Raw genomic sequence first — 22,655 nt, forward strand, 5'->3', positions numbered from 1 at the left:
CCTCCCTTCCTTCCTTCCCTCTCTCCCTCCCTCCCTCTCTCCCTCCCCTCCTCCCTTCCTTCCTTCCCTCTCTCCCTCCCTCCCTCCCTCTCTCCCTCCCTCCCCCTCTCCCTCCCTCTATCCCTCCCTCCCTCCCTCCCTTCCTTCCTTCCTTCTTTCCTCTCTCTCTTTCTTTCTTTTCTTTTTTTTTTTCTGAGACAGAACCTCACTATGTAGCTCTGACTGTCCTGAAACTTACTGTATAGATCAGGCTGTCCTTGAACTCACAGAGATCTGCCCGCCTCTGCTTTCCAAGTCCTGGGATTAAAGGTGTGTGTCACCATGGCTGGCATATTTGGGTGTTTTCTAAGATATGATACGTACCTCTGTTTATCCTTACAATAGCCACATAGAGTTGTAATAAAGAAACTGAGGCACAAACATTAAGCTCTCCTCCTAAATGACTGGGGCAGGACATTAAGCCAGAGCCAAGGTTGCTCTGGAGCTGGGGTGTAGTTCTGAGCATCTGTACTGCAGAACTCAAATTTTAATATCTATTGTAATGACAGGGGAGCTGATGGACACTCTTGAGCTGGCTTCTGATTCAGTAGATCTGGGTGGCTTCCTAGGACCCCATACCTGGAACAATACATGGAGAAGCAGCACCCTTCTGCTTACTGAGAGGGAGAAATGAGTGGAGGGAAGAGATGTAATTTTTTTATTGCCTGTGTTTGTATGTGCATGTATGTGTATAGTGTGTATGTGTATAATGTGTGTGTGTGTAATGTATACGGATGTGTGTATAATGTGTGTATGGGTGTGTATAATATGTATGTGTGTGTATAATGTGTATGTGTGTATAATGTATATGTGTGCATGCATGTGTGCATGTATGATGTGTATATGTGCATATGGTGTGTATGTGTATAATGTGTAAGTGTGTGTATAATGTGTATGTGTGTGATATGTAAGGGTATAATGTGTATGTGTGTGTGTATAATGTATATGTGCGTATAATGTGTACATGTGTGTATAATATGTACATGTGTATATGTATGTATAATGTATATGTGTATGTGCATGTATGATGTGTATGTGTATATAATGTGTATATATGTGTGTGATGTGGATGTGTGGATGTGTGGGTATAGTGTATATGTGTGTATAATGTGTATATGTGTGTATGATGTGTATGCGTGTGTATAATGTGTGTGTGCACATAATATGTATGTGTGTGTAGTGTATGTATAATGTGTGTATGTGTGTGTAATGTGAATATGTGTGTAATGTGTATGTATAATGTAAATGTATGTCTGTGTGTGTGTAATGTGTATATGTGTGTGTTCATGGACACATTCATGTCTCAACATACATGTGGAGATCAGAGGACACCCTCGAATTTTGGTCATTTCCTTCCACCTCATTTGAGACAAAGGTCTCTTTCTTCCCTGTAGTGTTTGCCAGGCTAATTTCCCCTCAAGCCCTGGGGAGTTGTCCCCCATCTCCTCATGCACTCTGGGATTATAGGCAAGCATGTTACTGCAGTTACAGAGCACACGCCTCCGTGCCTGGCTTTCACTGAGGCCTGGGGATCTGAACTCAGGTAGCCAGACTTGAACAGCGAGCTCTCTCCCCGACTCAGTTCTCACCCTTCTCACCCAAGAAGTGTCTCTGGGTCTCATCTGGACTACTGGAATGTCCCACCTTGGTTCCTGTCCTCTGCTCTCCTGTAGTCATCTCCTCTCTCAGGCACAAACCAGCTCTCGTCATATCACCTCCTCCCCAAGTCCTCTGCCTGCCTCCTGCTGTCCCTGTCACTAATAGTAGAAATTTCTGCAAAGGCAAGCAGGTTCAAATCCTCAGAGTCTGGTGACCACTCAGTACACTGACTGTGAATTTTACATTTTGTTTCATTTTCACACAGATCACACGTGGCTAGTTGCTAGACAGGGCAGGAAACCACTTGGAATGTCATTCAAGGCTCTGATTGGCACCATCTGCCTTTCTAGTCCCTGCGTCAATGCTCAGCATCCCAAGTGCCAAGCCACATGTGCCCAGTTTCCTGCACCTACCTTGTCCTTTCTCGCTGTCCTGTTTTCATGCTAGCTTTTAGTCCACCTTTTCCTTAAAGCCTTTGACATCTGCTTTTCTCCAATTGCTTTCCCCTCCAAGCTTCCCCAAACATCATCCTTTGCTTTGTACCTTTCCTAGTTTCTGTATTCTGCTGCAATTGGCTGGTGTCCCTATTTTATTTTCTACTGAGCTGTTAACTTTGAGATCATGTGACCATTTCCTATAGCAAGCTCTCACTTCGCATCATAGGTCCCTTCCAAGTAGACAGAGGATCTGATAAATGCCACAGACTTTTGCACTGGTGCACTGGGAAAGCAAAGATGAAATGTGTCTTTCCTATCCTCAAGCTGCTTGAGTCTCTCACCAGTCTGATCCATGCCCAGAGAACCACAGAAGCCAATGGTTATTTTGGGCAGGGAGATAAAAGTCACAGAGGGCCCTGTTGGTCAGGGGAGTCCAAGCAGAAGCCGTCGAAGCAGAAGGCTGTGTTTACACACAGGCATTTTCTCTACCCAGCCTGGCCTGGTACAAGTAGATGGGAACACCCAGCCGTCGCTGCCTGGCTGCCTTCAAAAGCTGGGATTAGGTGGTGGTGCGGCGGCTGGTCTGGCCGTCTGGTCTCTGCAGATGGGTGGATGAGGAGAAGGTAGCAGGGCAGACTGCAGAGCAGCGCCAGCTTGTGCAAATGGAGTCCTGGCTGGGTGGGCCAGCGTGGAGACTGGGAGGCAAGCACATATCTGTAAGCAGAGCAGTGGGCAGCGGGTGAATTGTTGTTTGTCCTGGCTCGGCTGTTCATGAGGTTTTCTGATCAGCTCTTATTTAAATGCAGAGATGATTGGAAAGAAACAGAGACATCTTGCTATTCTGAGACCCTTGTGCTCAAGAGCATTTCACACCCCCAAAATCTTGAGCTCATAGAAAGCATTTCTTTTCCAAAATTTTTTTCTTTCTTAGGCTTTTAATTCCAGCACTTGGGAGGCAGAGGCAGGCAGATTTCTGTGAGTTCAAAACCAACCCAGTCTATGTAGTGAGTTCCAAGACAGGCTCCAAAGCTACACAGTGAGACCCTGTCTCAACACCAAAACCAAAACAAAACCCACCTTTCTAGATCTGGGGAGATAGTTTTTTGTCTTGTTTTTAAAAATAAACCTGGCACAGTGTCCCCTGCTTGTAATCTCAGTGCCAGGGAGTGAGAGACAGGTAGACCCCTGGGCTGTGAGAAATCCTGCTGCGAAAACAAACAAGGTGGACAGTGTCTTCAGAAGGACAGCCATGGCTGCTTGTCTGTCACCGCACACAGTCACACACCTGCATGCACAATAAACTTTCTTACTGAAGTCATAACAGATACAAAAATGCACATAAGTGCATCACAAGTTGACATGTGCTTTTGTGTGGTTGTCTCTGGTCTCAGCATTTCCAAGGTGTATTTGTGCTAAGATAAACAAGCTCCAGGTTTAGGTATATCTGAGTCTGAATCTTGGGATAGAGTCCCCTATCCATTATCAAAGAACACTGCACTAGTGACTTCAGTTTGGTCTCCTGTAAAATCAAGGTGGATATGTGATTTCTACGATGGAAAATGGAGGCAAATTGCTGGGCACCATGCCAGCCTGTAACTGGGGATCCTAACACTCTGCAAAGATGATGCTGATGGGTAGTGACGGCCGCAGCCTCATCTCACGCCGGGACTACAGGCACACAGACCTATTGCCCCTCCTGCCTGCAGCTTCTGTGTGATGCTCTCTGAGATCTCCTCTGATTGCAAGGAACCCGTGATGCCACCACAACAAAACCTCAGCTGACACTTTGTTCTCTTGATGGCAGGCTGGGTGGCAGCCTGTTTCCAGTGGAAACCGGGCCACATTTTTCATATTCAGGCCCCATAGCATAGTTCCCAGACTTAGAGGAGGGAAGATTTCCCAGGCAGTGGTTGCAAGCATGGAGCCCCCAGAAGGAACTGTAGCCAAGGTGAAATTGACAGAACTCATCCTCAGGGGTGTCCTGACATTCTGGCGAACTCTTGACTCCCCTTGCTTCCTGACCTTTGGCTCTGGGATGAGGGTGACTGTACTGTGCTCACAGGGCCACCAAGAAGGACCTCTCATAAAGCTACAGTGTATCAGGAGGTTAAGAGCTTTCTGCAAGTCACATAACTCAGGGCCAGTGGGCAGAGTGCTGGAAGGAGGGGAAAAGTCAATGTTGTGTCTAGCTGTGGGAGGCTGTTGCGGGGGGGGAGGTGAGGAAGGACTTCCTGGGCTACTCAGGACATCCTGACTAGAAGAATGGCCATGGGAAAAGAAAAAGATCATCCAGGCAGAGGAAAAGGCACCTGTGAAAGCAAGCTTGTGGTCAAGCTTCTGTACCCTGGGGACCCAGAACCATCGGTGTCCAGTCACATAGGTTCTGAGACTGAAGCTGAGGCACCAAGGAGAGATCAGCTTGGCAAGGGTCTCGACAGTCAAGCTGAAGTGAGTTCTCTCATCAGAGAATGAGCGCTGCTGAAGGCTCGTCACTCAAAGGTGAGCAGAGTCCCAGATGTGGCCCTGGAGATAGTCAGTTGTCCATGCCACGTGCATGTCCAGCTCTGCCCAGGGCTTGGTTGTGGGTACCAAGATGGCAGTGGAGGGCAAGCTTCCTGCCTGTGAGAGGAGGCAGTGTTGTTAAGTCAGAGTGCCTCTTTGACAGCTGAGACTGGAATTCAGAAGTGGCGATGGGAGGAGGCAAGGATGTGGTGTGCAGAGAAGGCGCTAGGCTAGGTGGAGCACGGAGGGAGGAAGCAGAGAGGGAGTGCACGAGCTGAGGGTGGGGTGGCTTTCCTCGGAAGGAATGTCCTCGGAAGGAATGCAATCTTGAGGACACATGGATTTGTGCTATAGTACGAGGGCGCTGTAGAGGTAGCCGAGGGGTCTCACCTGTGGTAGGAGAGAGCATCTGAGTTGCCAGGTCCCTTTGGTGGCTAATGTCTTGTCATCCTGCAGCAGTGCTAAGAGAGAGTGCCCACAGCACCCCAGGTTCAGGCAGGCCAAGCCTTTGCCAAGGTCACGGAGCTCCTGTACCAAAGAGTGCCCCCATCTTGAACCACCCTTCACAGGGGTAGCTTCGCTCCTCACCATGCTGCCTTAGCTATGGGCTGGTTAGCGCTTACACTCATGGGCTGCCGTGCAGCTTGGGGGCATCAGCGGCAGTCTACAGCAGACTCTGTGGGAGCATGCCGTTCCCAGTCTAGGCCAAGGTCAAAGGGGAGGTGAGACCCTTGGGAACTGCCTCTGGGGAGGCTTCCTAGTGAAGTGGAGAGGAAAGAGCCGTTAGCAGGGGAGCATCCCTGCCCCCGTGTGCTGTTGTTCATCTAACCCTGCCTCCTCCTTCCGCTCGGACCCAGCCGCCCTGCAGGGCTGTCCATGAGTGCCAGCAGTGAGGGAGAGCTGCCTTGCCAGGCTGAGCTTCCCAAGCCCACATGGGACACGCTGCTTTGGAAAGTTTGGCTCCAATAGCTTCCTCCCTCTGGCCCAGCTCTCAGCTGCCTGGGGCTTAGCTCAGCCCACCCAGGCCCTGCTGCCCTCTGGGGCCAGAGCCGGATGTCTTGCAGATCTCTTGCCCTGAAATACCCTCCTTGTGTGACCTCTGTTTTAATCCAGTGTGTCTTAACTGCAAGATCCCTTTTCTCATCTCCATGCGCTCTGTTAGAACCTCAGAGTATCTTAGTCCATACTGACCGAAGAAAACACAGTGTGAACCACATGTGCAAGTCATACCAACGACTCAAAAGACACAAAGGCAGCTTTGGCAGGCTTTTAGTCCCAGCACTGGAAAAGCTAAGGTGGGAGGGTTGTTTGAACCCAGGAGCTCAGCTCCAGTCTGGTGGGCAACACAGCAAGACTTAATGTCAAAACGACAACAACAAAAACCCAAAGCAAACAAGAACCAAACTGGGTGTGGCACAGTGGGATGAGTCTCTGTGACTCTGAGGCCAGCCTAGTTAGCCCGGTCACTGGGCTCAGTGAGAGCACCCTGCCTCAAAAAGACCAGGCGGGGAGCACCTGGCGTTTTCCACATGTACTCCCATACGTGCACACCCACATGTGCATCTGCATATACTACACACACACAAAGCCAGGCCTGGCATTATAGCTTAGGGATAGAGTTGTCTAGCATGCCTAAGGTCCTGGGCGTGCACGCGTGCGCGCGCGCACACACACTCACACACACACACACACACATGCACACACACACCAAATGACATTATTCTAATGTGATTTTATTTACTCTAATACATCTATAATTTTTAATTAATTTTTTGAGATAGTAGCTCCAGGTTAGCCTTGAACTCCTGATTCTTCTGCCTCCATCTCTCAAGTGCTGGGATCCCATATCAACATGCCTGGTATCATAATATTAATATAAGAATGATCGAGATGTGTAACATTCTGTTTAATTTTAGTACTCAGGCTTCAAAATCCACCATTTGTCTTATATTTACTACACATTTCCGTTTGTACATTTCGGGTAGTTGAGAGCCACCTGTGGCCAGTGGGTTCTGCATTGATTAGTGTAGACCTTACTGCCAGGGGGACTCAGTCTGTGAGGGTTGAAGCTCCAGGTTTGGCTTCAGCTGTCTCTGGCGGTCAGATTATAGTCCTGCCATGTGTCAGAGGAGTGAGCTTTGGCAAGTCATCAGCCCTCCGAGCCTTAGTCACTTCAGCTGTAAAAGGGATTAGTAATTTCAGGGTCGGAGAATTGTTCTGGGGATTAATCACATGAATGAGCGTCTAGTGCCAGGCTCAGGAAGTGCTTGGCGAGTGGCAGCATGGTTAATCTATGGTGCCCGCCGATGTGCTGGCCTGTGTATTGTCCTCAGCCATTGGACTGTTGTGAATTCAAGGGCTCACTCTTCAGTTCTTCCTTCTCTGGTGTCCAGGGCTTGCCTTGGTGTAAGTGTCACTGTTTACTAGGCGAAAGATGTGGGGTCCAGCCCTAAGAACACCTCTCATCCCCCATTCCTCCATCAGGCCAAGAAACCCTGTGTGATGAAATCCCTAGACCCCTAACCACCTGGGTGTAGGTAGCTTCAGCAAGTTCTGCTTTGCTTGGGGCCTGAGTTCCTCCTCTGAAAGGTCAAAGGTGTTGGAGTAGTTTGATGTTTGGTGGAGTCCCTGGCCCTCGAGCAGTCTTGGAGGCTTGGTGCTGGTGCTGTGTGCTCTGCCTTACCTGTGTCCTGGCTTTTGTAGATCTTGGACTTAAATACCTTCAAGTGCCCTTATTTTTAAAATGTAAGAGAAAAGACTTTTTCCTCCTCCTTAGACAGAGCAGAGGAGGAAGTTCAAGTTCCCATCCTCCCTTTTCTGGGAGCCTCAGCGAGCTCCCATCACAGCATCCCGGGAACAGATGTGCAGCAGGGAGCTCCTCTCAACTTATAGGTGACTAAACTGAGGCTCGGAGGGGTCACACAACCTGTGCACGTTACACAGAAGGGAGAGGGGGAACCAGGGCCGGGAGCAGACTAATTCATGCCCAACGACATGATGGGATACACTCTTTCTCACCATGATCCCCCATGTTTCTCTGTGACGGCTTTTTATGAGCCATGGTGGTGTTGAATCAATCCCATGCCTCAGTTGCCCTGCTTGGGGAATGGAAGCAGAAAAGTCACAGGGTAGTGATTTCAACGATGCCTGTAGAACCATGCATTCTTTAGAGTCCCCATGCGGTCTCTTTGTAGTTTCTCTGGAGAAATTATGTGGGGGAAAATGGAAGGGGCCTGGTCCAGAGAGCCCACATTACTGTGTCGAGTGACCTTGGCCAAATCACTTACCACTCTAGGCCTTGGCTACTTATTTATAAATGGGGGAGGGGGCAGGGAGGAATAACATTAACTCAAATGGTGCTGTGAAATTAAGTTCTTTATAAACTGGAAAGTACTAATAGTAGAAAAAGAAAATAATCACAGAAGATAATGGTTGAAAAAACAGTAGCAATAGAAACAAACATCATTCTAGAAGCAGCCCAACTTTCAGTGTGTTGCCGCTAACCGGAAGTGAATTGGGCCCTTTGGGTATGAATCCAAATGAAGTCTGGGAACATCCTGCTTTGGTCCTGAAGTAGCCTGGGTTTTCCTGGGAAAGTGAGAGGCTCCATGTGGCCAAGAAGGCTGGGAACCAGACTCTGCCCCAGGGGAAGGCCGGGGGTGGTGGTGATGTCTGGGGAGGGGGTTGTCTGGGAAAGAGTTAAACTGTGAGGAATGGGAGGGCCTTGGCTTTGCAGTCTTGGGAGCTTGTGGCTGAGAAAGTAGAAGAGGAAAGGTTATCTTGGAAGCAAAATGCTGAGAGGCGGGCAGCGGAGGGAGGCGCTCTCCACAGATGTGCCCACAGAGCAGCAAGTTCCTCTGGTGTTACTCCTGAGTTTGGCAGATTGTTCCAGTCATTAATTCAAATAAACACTGAACTCAAATCGTGTGTACTCTTGAGGGTCAGTGATTTGCTCACAGAGGTCCTCCTAAGGACCTGTGTGAGGGCAGCCAGGAGAAAAGGTCTGGCTTGCGTGAATCGCTTTTCCACCTCTTGTCTTGGGGGCCGGTGTTGCTAGTGTCATTCTGCTCTTGCCCAGTCCGAGTCTAGTGGGTGGCAGGCAGCAGCAGCAGGGTCGTAGGAACCAGCTCTTGAGGCAGCAGATGAGAGGATTTGTCTACACTGAGGAGAAGGTTGGTGGGAGGGCAAAGAATTCTCTACGGAGTGCTGGGAGAGAGCATAGCCTACAAAGTTTCCGATTTCTAGGATCTAGTGTTACCTGAAAGAGAAGGGTTGGGAGAGGAAGGGGGTTTGGAACAAGCTGAGCAGAGATGGTACACACACACACACACACACACACACACACACACACACACAGACACACACACACAGACACACACACACACAGACACACACACACAGACACACACACACACACACACACAGAGACACGCACAGACACACACACACAGACACACACACTGTGAAGATAACACTGACATGACTGCAGTGTGTTTGTGTTTCGGTGGGTGACAGAGGGCTCACACCACATCTGGGTAGCTTCAGTTTCAGGATGTCCAGTACTATGACCCAGAACGGTGGCCTGCACATAGTAGGTATGCAGGATGCTTCGAAGAATGGATGAAGGGCTGAGTTTGCCTGGTGATGTTTAGGAGTGAGGGTCACATGGGTCACCATTGTAGAACTACAGCAGGAATCTCTGATGACCATGTCTAACTTGCTGCCTTCACTCCCCGGCCTTCCCCACAAAGCTGGGCCCAGAGACAGGTTTAGTCCAATTCTAATTCTTTCTTTCATGGCTTACAAACTAAAGCCAGGAGCATGGCAGCAACTGGCCAAGAGCACTTGCTGAACCAGTTGCAGAACTAGATTGGAACCCAGGCCCTCTATTTTCCAGGGTGCTCTGTGGCTGCCAAAGACTTGGATAAGAGGGAGGTGTCCTGGTGGAACTGGCTTTTTGAGTTGCTGCTCCAGTGCTGCTGGAGGGGAGGAGCAGGGTTTAGCGTGGCTTTGAGCCATGACCTCTGTGGCCCCTTCTTAGAACTTGGCTGCACACATCACGGTGTGCCCTTATATGTAGTAAACATTTTTATACAGGTCCAACCCCTACAGGAGGATTCCTTCGGTGTTACTCTACTGTCATGGTCACAGAGGCGCGTAGGTACTGGGGCACACACACACAGGGGACACTCAAGCCTGGATGATTCCCGGAAGGCAGTTGCCATGCGGGTTCCCTAGTGCGAGAGGAACGCCACATCCCTGGCGGGTTCTGCCCGGCGCTGGGCTGCAGGGGAACGAAAGGGATCTGCAGGGGAGTGAAGGGGATCCGACTCCGTGGGATGGGAGGCCCACAGAGGCTGAGTCACCTCTTCTGAGTCAGGGATCCTCCTCCTTTTTTCTCCCCTCCCCCCCTCCCTGAGCCCCCACTAGAGCTTGGCCCAGCGAGCCCGCGAGCGAGCGAGCGAGCGATCGAGAAGGCCGGCTGTCCAGGGCCCGGGAGGAGACGGCCACCTCAGCCCGGCCCGCAGTGGACCGCGGGTAGCGGGGACAGGAGAAAGGGCGGGGAAGGCAAGGCAGGCAGCCGAGGAGGCGGAGGCAGGGGTTGGACGCCGCTAGCGAGGAGGCAGGCTCGCGGCCGCCCCTGGGCTGGGCACGGAGGCCGCGGCGGGGGGCGGGCCGCGCGGCGGGCGCCAGGCCCGGGGCTGTGGGCACGGTGCCCAGCCCCCGGCGCACGCCGACCGCCGCGGCCGCCGCCGCTGCTGCAGTCAGCATCCATCAGCAGGCGGGGGTGTCGCGGAACAGGCTGCTCCGCAGAGCCCTCCCGCGCCGCCCCGCCCCGCGGCCTGCGGGCCCGGAGGAGCCGAGGGGATCGGCCCTCGCCCAGCCGGTCCGAGATGGGGACCCCCAGGCTCAGGTAGGCACGTGGCGACCGGTGATCAGGTGGCATGGGAGACCCGGGAGTGCTACATCTATGCCCAGCCTCCAGCCCTCAGGGAGGAGAGGGGGCGAGATGAGGAGCTCAGTCTGAAGGCTGTTGGCGCCCTTGGCCAATGTGGGGGGAGACCTTTGCTGGTCCTCTCATCTCTGCAGCCTCTTCAGTGCCAGAAGTCAGAGGTATCGTTGCTGGGCGATGGGCTCAGGAAGCTGGCCCACTCTGTTCTGGAAAGCCACCCCAGCTGTCTCCTTTGGTTCTCCGGTCCTCTCTAGGCTTTCTGATGCTAGAGTTGGCTGCTTGGGGAGTTCTTGGTACCATCCTCATCCTCTGGTCACAGACTCGTTTCCCACTCGCATTGGCTTCCCATGCCTCCTCCTTTCCTTCCCTGAGATGAGTGTAAGAACCTTATTCCCAGGACCTCTGAGGATTCAGACTGACATTGTCCGGCTGTGGTTGTACCCCCCCCCCCCCCCCCATGAGAGGTAGAAGCCTGGAACCTTCACAGTTAGAGAGGTAGAGTTCCTAAGAGACTGGGGTCTTGGGGACAGGTATTTATTGGTTGCTGAAGCCACTGACTGGCGACATGGGCCAGAGACTCCACAGGGTCTTGGAAAAGCTAAACAAGCATCCGGAAAACATTCTGAGGCTGCTGCCTCTCCAGGGCCGGCCATGGTTCTTGCTTCTTGCTTCCCTTAGAGCTCCGTGGTGCATCGGTGGGGGAGAACACTCACCACATGCTCCTATCATCACTCTGGGTTGGCATGTCACCTCTCCCACACCCCAAGGTGGGGGTGTGAAAGGGCTGGCTTTGGGGCTTCTCTGAAGCTGGGCACGGTCCAGTTGCTCCATCAGCCTGGCCTCTGTGAGCCTTAGCAGTTGGATGGTGGCCTCAGGGGCTCCTGTTCCAGGCTAGGGTATGTAGACTAGAGATGCCATGTGCCTGCTTCTCATCCATGACTCCAGATGGAGCCTGTGGCAGAGGCAACATGCGCCAGCTTCTACTCAGTCATGGTGGCCCAGAGGGACTCTGCCTGGAGCTAGCTGTTGTTGGTCAGCCTGGGGTCCCACTTGCCCAGAAACGGATGTGTAAAACTTATAGAACACAGTCCCTAGGATTTGGGGGACACCTGAGAGCAGTCTTGGAGGCGGCCTCTGGGGAGGGCTTTACTCCTGTTGAAACATCCCTGGGCCTGTGGCAATGCTCTGGGCCCAGCTCTGTGAGCTCTTGAAGGGGTTCTCCCGAAGGAGTCCACATGAGAACAGGGCTGGGCCCTGTGGTTCTCACTGAGTTAATATAGAAAGGGAGGTAAAGGTACAGAATGGAAGAATGACTTGTCCAAGGTCACACAGCTACTGAGTGAGAGCCAGCGCTCATGTGTCAGGACTTAAACTGCTTCCTTGCCCAAAGGCCTGCTTTCTGGCTGCTGTGGATGTTGGTCCATGCATGGTACATGCCAGGGGCTGTGTATTAAAGGCTGGAGGCGTGGCTTGGTCCTAAAGAGCCCTCACATTGCCCCCAGCTCTTCCTTTTCCCATGAGGTGAGCAGTGGAGGCCAGGTCCTAAAGGGCCCTAGGTCCTCTTGGAGTGTACAGAATGGAAAGGACTCTGGGGTCCAGATTCTGGGCCTGAGCTGCCAGCGGCAGTAGGAAGGGTCTCCTGACAGGACAAACTGCGATGGGAAGGGCCTCTGTTAGCTCCGGCATCACACTTCTGTGGGCCACTGTCTAGACTTCTCTGCACTCTTTATTAAAGGGAGATGATCATTTCGTCTTGGAGCAGTGACTGTACTATCAGAGAGATGGTATTTACTGAGCACTTAATATGTGCTGTGCCCCAATAAGTGCTCTGTGCCCTTTCCCAGCAGCCCTGTTAGGTAATATTAGACACCTTTGACAGATGCATGGAGGTCACACAGCTGGAAAGTGTGGGGCTGTAGGAGTCCAGAGCCTCTGCCTTTACCTGGGACAGTGTCTGAGAGCACCTGGTTAGTGTCCAGTTGAACTTGGTCATTAACTGGCAGGGCAGGGCTGGTTCAGATAGAAAAGCCCATGCGCGGAGTCTGGCAGTGAGGCAAGGGTAGCTCTGTGGCCTGGATGCTACCAAGGCCTTGAGGAGCAGGGTCAAAGAGGTATGAGCAGGAGGGGTTAGCAGTGGCCTTCTGCTTGCTAGCTGGCCTTGCCACTTGCCCCCTGATACATTTGGTAGAACTGTAGAGGCCAGAAGCCACACAGAAGAAATGTTGAAACACCGGCCGGGACAATATCCCTGTCCGCAGGGACCTGTGCCTGGCTGGGGGTGGCAGCAAGCTGGCCCTGCTTTTTTTGTAGGAAGGAGACTTACGAGTAAGAATAGAAACAGCTAACATTTATTGAGCTCTTACTACATGCCAGGAACTATTTTCATATCTTACGTGTACAACTCCTACATTCCTCACAAAACCCCACTTTGTAGATCACTTATAGGCTTACTGAAGGAAGCGAAGGGGTGGGAGAAGCAGCGTGGGTCAGACCCACTTTCCAGAGCTTATATAGGCACCCAGCCTGTACCTCCTGGAGGGCATCTTCAGTTTTTTTTGTGTTTTTTCACTTGGAAGCAGTCATCCAACCAGATGCATGCCACTCATCAAAAGTCTCAGTTCTAAGCTGGGCATGGACACATGTCTGTAATAGCAGCACCTGGGAGGCCGAGGCAGGAGGATTGCCATAAGTCTGAGGCCAGATTGGGATGCAGAATGAGCTCCTAGCTCATTAAGTCACATAGTGAGAATCTGTCGAGAGAGAGAGAGAGACAGAGACAGAGAGACAGAGAGAGACAGAGAGAGACAGAGAGAGAGACAGAGAGAGACAGAGAGAGAGAGACAGAGAGAGAGACAGAGAGAGACAGAGAGAGAGACAGAGAGAGACAGAGACAGAGAGACAGAGAGAGACAGAGAGAGAGAGACAGAGAAAGAGAGAGAGACAGAGAACAAAAGGAAAGGGCCAGCTAGATGGCTTAGTGAGTACAAACAAGTGCTTGCCACACAAGCTCGATGCTCTGGCTTCAGTAGGGGAAGGACTGACTCCTCAAGGTTGTCCTTTGACTGCGATACATATGCCATGGCACATACACCCACATCCACAATTGTGCACGCTCACACACACACACACCTCTCTTAAAAAGTCTGAGCAAATCATGGATGACAGAGTCTGCCTGGCCCCAGAGGTAGGAGGAAACTTATAGTGTCTGCCCATTTTGATGCTCAGGGAAGGGCTTCAAGAAGAGCTGGGCCCTTAGTCCAGACACTAATGCTAGGTAAGAGTTTGAACACTGTAGGGTGTGAAGGGAAATGAATGCCTTTGGGGAAGAGCAGGTGACACAGGACACAGAGTCTAGGGGAGCCCCAAGGAGCTGAGAGGTGACTCAGAAAGTCAGCTTGTCTCTGAGCAAGCTCTTAAGCTCCCTCTGCTCAGTACCAGCTCTGTGGCGCTGGGAACATCACTTAGCTGGTTGGGGCTTCATTTTCTTCATGTGACTGTGGGACCCTCGTGGTGGTTATTACATAAAGGCTCTCCATGGTGCTGGCATATCGCAGCAACTCTGAGGGTTTTTCCTGTATCCCTTCTGTCTCTTAAATGTCAGGCTGAGGTATTTGGGCTGGACGTGAGCCTGGAGGTTCTGGGGACCTTTGGAAGGATTTGGCCTGCAGAGGAGTGTGGTAGGATGGTGTTTGGGGAAGGTCTGTTTGGCAGGTGTGTGGCCACAAAGATGGGGCAGACTGTGACCTTGCAGAGAAGCCTCCTCTTGGTCTGGGAAGGGAGAAGGTTGAAACTGCACTAAGATGTCTCCTCCGTGGGATGGTGTGTGACTTGCCAGGTTGAAGGAGGAACAGTGTGGGGGTGCAGCTCAGGGGTGGGGAGAACCATGGGGAATTCAGCTGGAGGCTTGGTGAGACAGAGAAGGGCTGGTCTTCTGTCAATCTTTCCGTGGGCCGGGCAGCATCTTATTTGAGCATCTGGCTTTTTTCTTTTGAATGAATTCCTTTGGATAAATCCCCATCAGAGCTTGTCTATAATAGCAAATTGGGACTAAATGTCCAACAATAGGAAGATGATTGTGAGCATTTCGGAACATACACTGGATAAAATAATATGCAGTGGCGGACAGCCTCTCACCCCCTCCTCTCAGAGCATGAAGCTGGCTGCTGCAGAGTCCCTTGCAGCCTTTGAGGGTGTGTCATGCTTATGATTGCCCAATGCTAGAGGTGCTGTGGCTCCCTCCTTCTGTGAATGAAGAGGTAAAGGCTTGCCTAGGGCTGCCTTGAGGGTGGGATTCTTGTTTCATTTCTTGCGGTGTTATTGGCATATTGCTCTGTGTTCACAAATGCTTGGCTGGTGGGAAAGTGAAGAGTTTTTAAAAAAGGCTTCATTTTTATTTTATTGTTTGGGTGTTTTGTCTGCATGTGTATCTGTATACAACACTCATGTCTGGTGCCTGAAGAGACCAGAAGAGGGCGACAGATGCCCTGGAACTGGTGTTACAGGTGTTTGTGAGTCGTCGTGTGGGGACTGTGAATTAAACTCTAGTCCTCTGGAAGAGCAGCCAGTGCTGTTAGCAACTGGGGCATCTTTGAAGCTCTCATTTGTTTATTTGTGTGTGTGTGTGTGTGTGTGTGTGTATTTGCCATTGTGTGTATGTGCGTGAACACATGCATGTGGAGGTCAGAGGATGACCTTTGAGGACTGGTTCTCTCCACCACATGGGTTCTGGGGATTGAGGTCAGGGGCTCTGACCTGGAGGTCAGCACCTTCACCCCTGAGCCATCTCGACCGTCCAGTCATGCAAGTTGTAAGATTCAACAGCTGCCACGTTCTCACCACCTCTATTTACCATTCCTGGACTGACATGAAGTTGCATCCCTGTAAACCCACTGTAACTAGAAAAAAGTCCTATGTGGGGAATTCACTGAACACACTGAACCTGCAAGTGGAGCAGCACAGTATAGCACTGTTCACCCTCATCATCAAAGGGCTGGCTTGAAGCTGGGACTCACTGGTGCTTCACCCAGCATTCGGAGGGCATCCTATGGAACATTGCTAGCTCAGGGAAAGAGTGTATGGTTTTACTAAATGCATATTGCTTTCACACCTTTGTAATGCCAAAAAATCATGCATTGAGGACCATCTATAGCAGTGAGGAAAAGAGAGTGGAAAGACACCGTGTAAGGACGTGGGACTCTTGAAGAACAGGGCTGAAGTCTTTCTATTTTTATCAGCTGCAAGAGTTTGGGGAATCCCTTAATCTCACCCTTAATGTGGATAGTCCACATACCTGCTCTTGAGAATTTTAGACTACATGATCTAAGGCATAGAAAGTCTTAGATGTTAACTTGTCCATAAAGCACCACATTGAGGAGGTCATGACATGAAGGTATTTCTGATACTGTTGATGTTAAGCAGCAAAACTCCACAAAACCCACCAGCATCCAAATTACAATGGCATAAAATTGGGTGGATTATTAGAGACACAGACTGGAAGAAATGAAGCAGAAACGGAACCACACAAGTGAGAACTAAGTGATTCAAACAGATCTTTCTTTAATGTTATACTACTTCTCAGCTTTCTTTTTAAGAAGCTCTCCCTCACTCTGTGTGTGTGTGTGTGGGGTGCATGTGAGGGCAGACACACAGATGTCACAGGAGTGAGGTCAGAGGACAACTCACAGGAGATGCTTCTCACCTCCCACTTTCTTTCTTCTGCTTGGTCTGTGAAGTTCCAGGAGATTCTCTAATCTCTGGCTCCCACTCCACAGAAGTATTGGAATTACAGATTCCAAGTGCCATGACTGCTTTTTACATGGGTTCTAGAGACCCAACTCCAGGTCATTAGGCTCTTGTGACAAGTGCTTTTACTCACTGGGCCACCTCTCCACCACCTTAACTGGGTTTGCTGTGTTGTTTTAAGTTTCAAAAAGTTAATGATCCAACCTAAGTTTACCTTCTATCTTTACATGGGTTCCACAGACGGAACTTAGTTGTCATGCTTGCAAATGCTTTTTCCAACCTAGCTGGCCTCCTGGCCTCTTAGTTTAATTACAAAGATGGTCCCAGGAGATGGCTCAGCTATGTAAAGGAACTTGTCCCCAAACCTGATGCGTTTGATTTCCAGGACCCACCTGATGGTAGTTAGTGGCCTCCACTTGTGTGCCGTGACAGGCACACCCATACATTCACACCCACCCACCAACACATACAAATAAATAAGCAAATGTAATTTCAAAAAGGCATCTAAAATGTCGTAGAAATTCAAAAGCATGTTCTCATCTTCCTCACCATAATCCTACTCTGTAGAAGTAGCCAGACAACATAAATCCTCCTAATGGATTTTCTGTATCAGCATAAGGGTATGGACAGGATTATTGTTTTGTAAATAGCATTTTAATTTAACTATTGTTATTTTCATGGGTATAAAGAAGATGTGACTCGAAAATTTTCCTATCTGTGGACCTAGCAATCACAGTGACATGCATTGCTTTATGGTGGCTTTCATGGATAAATCCCTCTCACCTGCCCAGCCTCCTGTTGAACAGCTTTCTGAGTTGTTTCTAGTTTGACCCTGTTCTCAACAAGCCAACTCTATTGGTGTTTAAACAATCTCTAAGAATCAAGTGAAGAGGGAAAAAAAGTAGAAACTGCAAGGGTTTCCCTTGACTATCGGTTGCTTTTCCTTCTTCCTGCTTCCCGTTGAGAACATGTCCACGTCACCCTCAAAGTGGGGAGATGTCCCAGGGAGATCCCATCTTTCTCTTATCTAATGTGCCCCTCACCTGAGACAGGATGCTGTAAGTTGTCCTCTTGGATCTTGCTGCTGCTTGTGCCCTCAGTGTCCCTGAACAACTTTTACCTGAGTTTGTCCATCTGTGTGGTAGGGATGCCTTTCTGATCACAGCCACTGCTGCTACCAGCATCTATGGGCTGTGTGTTGAATTCTGTGCCAGGGCGAGCATGGGGCTGAGTGGGTTTTAGGTTGTTTCATTGTCACTAGAAGCTTTTGATGTATCATTCCCATTTCAGAGAGGCTAAATAATGTGTCCAAGGTCATACAACCTATGGAGCTGTGATCCCCAACTCTGTTTCTGTTTTTCACTCTGTTCTCTGTCAACCAACCCCCTCTCATTGGTGAGATCCAAGCAAAATGTTAATTCTGAAAGAATATTCTATTGTGGCCATGAAGATAATCCTAGCTCCCAGGAGGCTGAGGCAGGATGACATGAAGGTCAAGGACAGTCTCATCTTCACATTGAGACCTTGCCTAAGACAAAGAAATCAACAAAACAGTCCTTTGAAATGTGTGTGTGTGTGTGAGCATGCCCATGAAACTGCTGTGATTGTTTCCATGTCCGGGGCAGCAGCAGTTTTGGCTCTGTGGTTTACGGCAAGATAGAGGTCACGGGATGTAGCAGGACAGAGAGAGAAAGAGCACTGGGCTTTGAGCCAGCAGACCTAGGCCCAGGCCTGGCTGTACTCAAGCTGACTAGCTGTATGACCTTGGCCACCTGATCCAGCCTGGGGAGTCAGCCCTCTGCCCTGTTGCCTGAATGGATGAAGTACAGGCCTGAAAGACTTTCAGACAGCCCTGACAAAGGAGGTATTGGCTGCCTCCTGCAGTGTCGGTGTGGTTCAAGTGGGAGACATCTCTCCTCTTTGATGTCCTTGCTCTGCAGATCAAGGCTGTCACGTGGTTCTCCGTCCACACTGGCACACTTGGTAGCCTGTGAAACTTTTGGACAGAAAGCCGATGCTGGCAGGTGGTGGCCTTGTTGTGTCATTTGATTTTGTTTAATGCAGTTCCTGTGGGTACCACAGGCCTTTGACAAATCGCCATCTCCCCGTGCCACGTTTAGAACTGAGCACCCACCTGTAAGGATGGCAGAAGGCTCAGATCCAAGACCACGTGGGCCTGGCTCAGACGGAGCCCAGCCTGCATCCCATCCTTTCATTCAGGCCCATCCAGTGTGACTGGAGGAAGCCAGTGCCCAGCCCTGGGGAAACCCCTGTGGGGTGGAGCGCCATTGCCAAAAGAGAGAGAGAGCCCCCGAGGGGTACACTTCTGATGCCAGAAGAGAGAGAGAGCCCCCGAGGGGTACACTTCTGATGCCAGAAGAGAGAGAGAGCCCCCGAGGGGTACACTTCTGATGCCAGAAGAGAGAGAGAGAGCCCCCAAGGGGTACACTTCTGATGCCAGAAGAGAGAGAGAGCCCCCGAGGGGTACACTTCTGATGCCAGAAGAGAGAGAGCCCCGAGGGGTACACTTCTGATGCTTTCTTTCCTGACTCCTCAAGCAGTATATGTTCATAGTGGGGAAAGCGTACCGCCAAAGCTAAAAGCCTTGCATTTCCTTCTCTGAGGGAATGCGAGTATTAACAGGTTTGCCTTTAACAAAGGTAAGGACGTTGACTATCTGGACCATGAACTGTGGGGCTTGACATCACTTACTGCTTTATGAGTGCAGCCAAGTCCAGATCCACATTTATAAATGGAGAAATCGAGGCACTGAGGAGGGGCTGTTAGGAACTTGCTGAAGGTGTCCTGCTGATCATCTAAGCTGTGTAGACTGTGCTGCCTCTTTCCAGAAGCTCCCCACCCCCTGCCACGCCCCAGCACCAAGCAGGAGCTGAACTGTGGGTAGAAGTAGAATTCCACTAGATACTTAAGCTGAGTAGGTGCTGACCCAGAGGAGAGGAGACAGCCGTACCAGCAAGGACAGAAACTGGTTTCATTCCTCTGCCCAGGTGAGCCAAAGGAGTGAGTGAGCAGGGTCGCCTGAGTCCATGATGGCTGGAGCAGGGCAGGGAGCTGCAAAGTTGTCGCCACCTGCCACCATGAAGGGGACTAGGGAAGGCAGTTTACATGCTGTATCTCTCCTGCCTTCCTACCAAACCCTCCAGAATTAGCAGGCCTGGGAGCTTGAGGGACAGTTCAGTGGGCTAGCCTCCTGTTTCATGCATACATAATATAGATCTGGAAGTACAAATGGGGCCGCCAATCTAGGAGGCATTGTGACCAGGGAGTAGGAGATGTGTCCCCTTTACCTTCACAAAAACAAGCAGCCTGGGTAACTGGTTGCTGAAAGCATCTACCTGAGATCTCTTGGTGATTTGGTTGTCTCTTGCCCCCACCACCCTCTTCCTTGGATTCTTCCCTCTTTCCCACCCCCCTTCCTACCTTCCTCGTTTCATCTTTCCTTCCTCTCCCTTGCTCTCTCCTCCTTTCCACTGCTTCTTCTACTCCTGGGTCAGAGTTCCCTAAGCAAAAGTGTCTGGTGTCATCAGTGTCCCAGATTTACAAGAGACAGCCTCACCGTCTAGTGGTGACTGCTCATGTTTTCTGAATCACGCTAAGGTGCACTTCTCCGACACACATCGACTGCTCTGTCTGCATTGTTGTGCTCTAACTTTCTGATGACAGTCTCTGTAATCTTGTGTTGCCATGGTATTGCATGTGAGTGAGAAGCATGTGAGGAAACTGAATGAGGAAGTGACTTGCCTGGAGGCTCATCAGGTAGGAAATGGCGGCCTTGAAATGAAAATCACTGGTCCACATTCTGAATGTTGCTCTTCCCAGGGGATTTGCCTCTTGGCCTTGAGAAGTCTGTCCTTTGCCAGCTTCACCCCTGTAAAAAAAAAATGAGTGTCCACTGAGCTCCCCTGGCCTGAGGATGCTGAAATGCTATATAATATAATAAGAAGACCTTTGAAATCGTAGCAATCCGGCCCAATGTTAGGCCTCGCGCAAATTGCTTTCTTGGCAGCTGCTCTCATCAGTGTGGCAAGGGGATAGAGGCAGGAGCTTGGGTAAGAAATCCTGTGTTTCAGGTCTGGTAAATCAGAGGAGAGGCTGCCTGGCTAGGAGCCATGGAGGCTCCTGAGGTGAATACAGCCTGGGGATTCTGGCACTGTTACCAGCTGTGTGATCTTGGGTAAAGTTACTTAAGTTTTCTGCTTCATTTTTTTTCCATTTGGAAAATGGAGATCATAAGAGTGCCTGTTGCAGGTTATTACAAGGATTAACTATGAAAGTCAATAGATCCATGTCTGGCACATAGCAGACTATGAACATTAACTTTGTACAGTTTTAATTTTTCCTGTTTTGTTTTAAAACAGTCTCACTATACAGCCTAGGCTAGCCTTGAACTCCATATTCTCCTGCCTCTATCACTTGAGTAGTCCACACAAGGCTCTGTTTGGTTTTGAGGTGGGATCTTGAAGTTGCTCAGGCGGGTCTTGAACTCATCTTACCACACATCTCACTCAATGTTTATAGTTACTTGTCAAAAATTGCACTAATGCCTGGAAATAATGCTGAATGAGACAGAGATCTTTATGGAGTTCATATTCTAGAGGAGAAATAGAAATAAGTAAATGAATCAGTACCTGTAAGTTCAGTTTGGGATGATATCTCAAAAAAAAATTGGAAAAACAGACTTTTTTTTTTGGTTTTACGAGACAGGGTTTCTCTGTATTGTTTTGGAGGCTGTCGGTCCAGCCCGGCCTCGAACTCACAGCGATCCACCTGCCTCTGCCTCCCAAGTGCTGGGATTAAAGGCGTGCGCCACCACCGCCCAGCTGGAAAAACAGGCAAGTTAAAGTATTTAAAATAACACAGGTGTAAACAAGTTAGCATGCTGTAACCATCGAAAGTTAGGGAGGCCCATTTTAGGTAGGGTAGACAAAGAGCACAAGTAAGTTGAAAGCTGCCATGCCACGAGAGGGGACAGAGTCATTGTTCATGAATAGGGAAGACAAAGCCCAGATGTAGGGACAGACAAGCCTGCGCAGTGGAAGCACAGACAGGCAGGCAGGCAGGCAGGCAGGCAGGCAGGCAGGCAGGCAGGCAGGCAGGCAGACAGACAGACAGACAGACAGACAGACAGACAGACAGACAGACAGACAGAAGCTGGGATGACAGGCTTGCAGTAGAGGAGGCAAAGTCAGCTGGTAGGGTGTGAGAGCCAATGCTAGAAAGCTGGACAGGGGCCTATAGCTTGGTGAGGAGGGTGTGTCTCTTATTTTGATGGGAAGTCAGAGTTGCTTTGGATTTTGTTTGTTGAACAAGGGCTCACTATGTTGCCCAAGCTGGCATTGAACTAAGATCCTTCTGTCTCAGCCTCCTGAGCATTTGGATTACACACACACACACACACACACACACACACACACACACACACACACACACACACACACACACACACTATTACCACAGGAGGTTTTAATGAGGGCATCCAACTAGATTTCTGATTCCTGTGGCTGCTCTTGGAGAATAAATCCTAGGAATGACTGCAGAGAGACCCTGTGCCAATCAGATTTGAACCCGTGTAGTAGCTAGGGCAATTGAGAAAATGATCAGATATGATGACTGTCCTCGTAGACGCTGACTCATGCTATCCTGGAGTAGAAGGTTAACCAGATGCTAGCAGATTCATTTTAAATAGGCAGCAGAGCCGCCAGGCCAAGTGGACACTGCCTCAGCTGAGGAGACAGCTCCCTGCAGGCAGTCCAGATGTGAAGTTTAGAGCATGTGAAGGCTGCTTAGAGATCCTGCAGTGTTCAGAGCATCCTGCTGAGCCAGCCTCAGCCCAGGGCACACAGGGCCTCTCTCCAGACTGGTGGTGTGGGCACTGTTAGCATTCACATTCTGGCTGACCTTTCTCTTTTCTAATCCTGTGCCTTTGCCCCCCTGTGTTGGTGTCACCAGTCTGGCCCTGCTGGCTGACTTTTGTCTTGTGCAGCGTTCTCTTTCTGCCTCTATTCCAGGCAGACACGTCTGTGCTCCAGTTCTCTGTGTTCGCTGTTGTGCTGTGAGGGGTCAGTGAATGATGGGGCATCTTTAGCCTGGGCCTGGCCACACTGGTGCTCCACGGTGGGGGTGCTGTCCTCCACACTGGTGCCCACGGTGGGGGTCCCGTCCTCCACACTGGTGCCCATGGTGGGGGTCCCGTCCTCCACACTGGTGCTCCATGGTGGGGGTGCTGTCCTCCACACTGGTGCCCATGGTGGGGGTCCCGTCCTCCACACTGGTGCTCCACGGTGGGGGTGCTGTCCTCCACACTGGTGCCCATGGTGGGGGTCCCGTCCTCCACACTGGTGCTCCACGGTGGGGGTGCTGTC

At 50.5% G+C, this 22,655-nt stretch overlaps 1 protein-coding gene and 1 long non-coding RNA gene across 4 annotated transcripts in view; one reads left to right on the forward strand and one right to left on the reverse strand.

Annotated features, from left to right (window-relative positions):
* The window catches only part of Epb41l1 (erythrocyte membrane protein band 4.1 like 1), a 127,476-nt gene that overhangs the window by 46,191 nt on the left and 58,630 nt on the right, over positions 1-22,655 (forward strand). The window contains exon 1 of one of the 3 annotated variants that reach the window (XM_040732884.1): positions 10,286-10,491. The exons of the other annotated variants lie outside the window; for them this stretch is intronic. The gene's annotated coding sequence lies outside the window, so the exon portion shown is untranslated. Of the gene's footprint in view, positions 1-10,285; positions 10,492-22,655 lie in introns of those variants that run through there. 3 annotated transcript variants of the gene reach the window in all.
* On the reverse strand, positions 1,866-5,491 carry LOC121134490. Its single transcript, XR_005871583.1, has 2 exons — positions 4,968-5,491; positions 1,866-2,789 (listed from the first exon to the last, which is right to left on the reverse strand). It is a non-coding gene; the product is annotated as an uncharacterized LOC121134490 (long non-coding RNA).

This window comes from Mesocricetus auratus, unplaced genomic scaffold (genome assembly GCF_017639785.1).
Source record: "Mesocricetus auratus isolate SY011 unplaced genomic scaffold, BCM_Maur_2.0 Super-Scaffold_100028, whole genome shotgun sequence".
Lineage (NCBI taxonomy): Eukaryota > Metazoa > Chordata > Mammalia > Rodentia > Cricetidae > Mesocricetus > Mesocricetus auratus.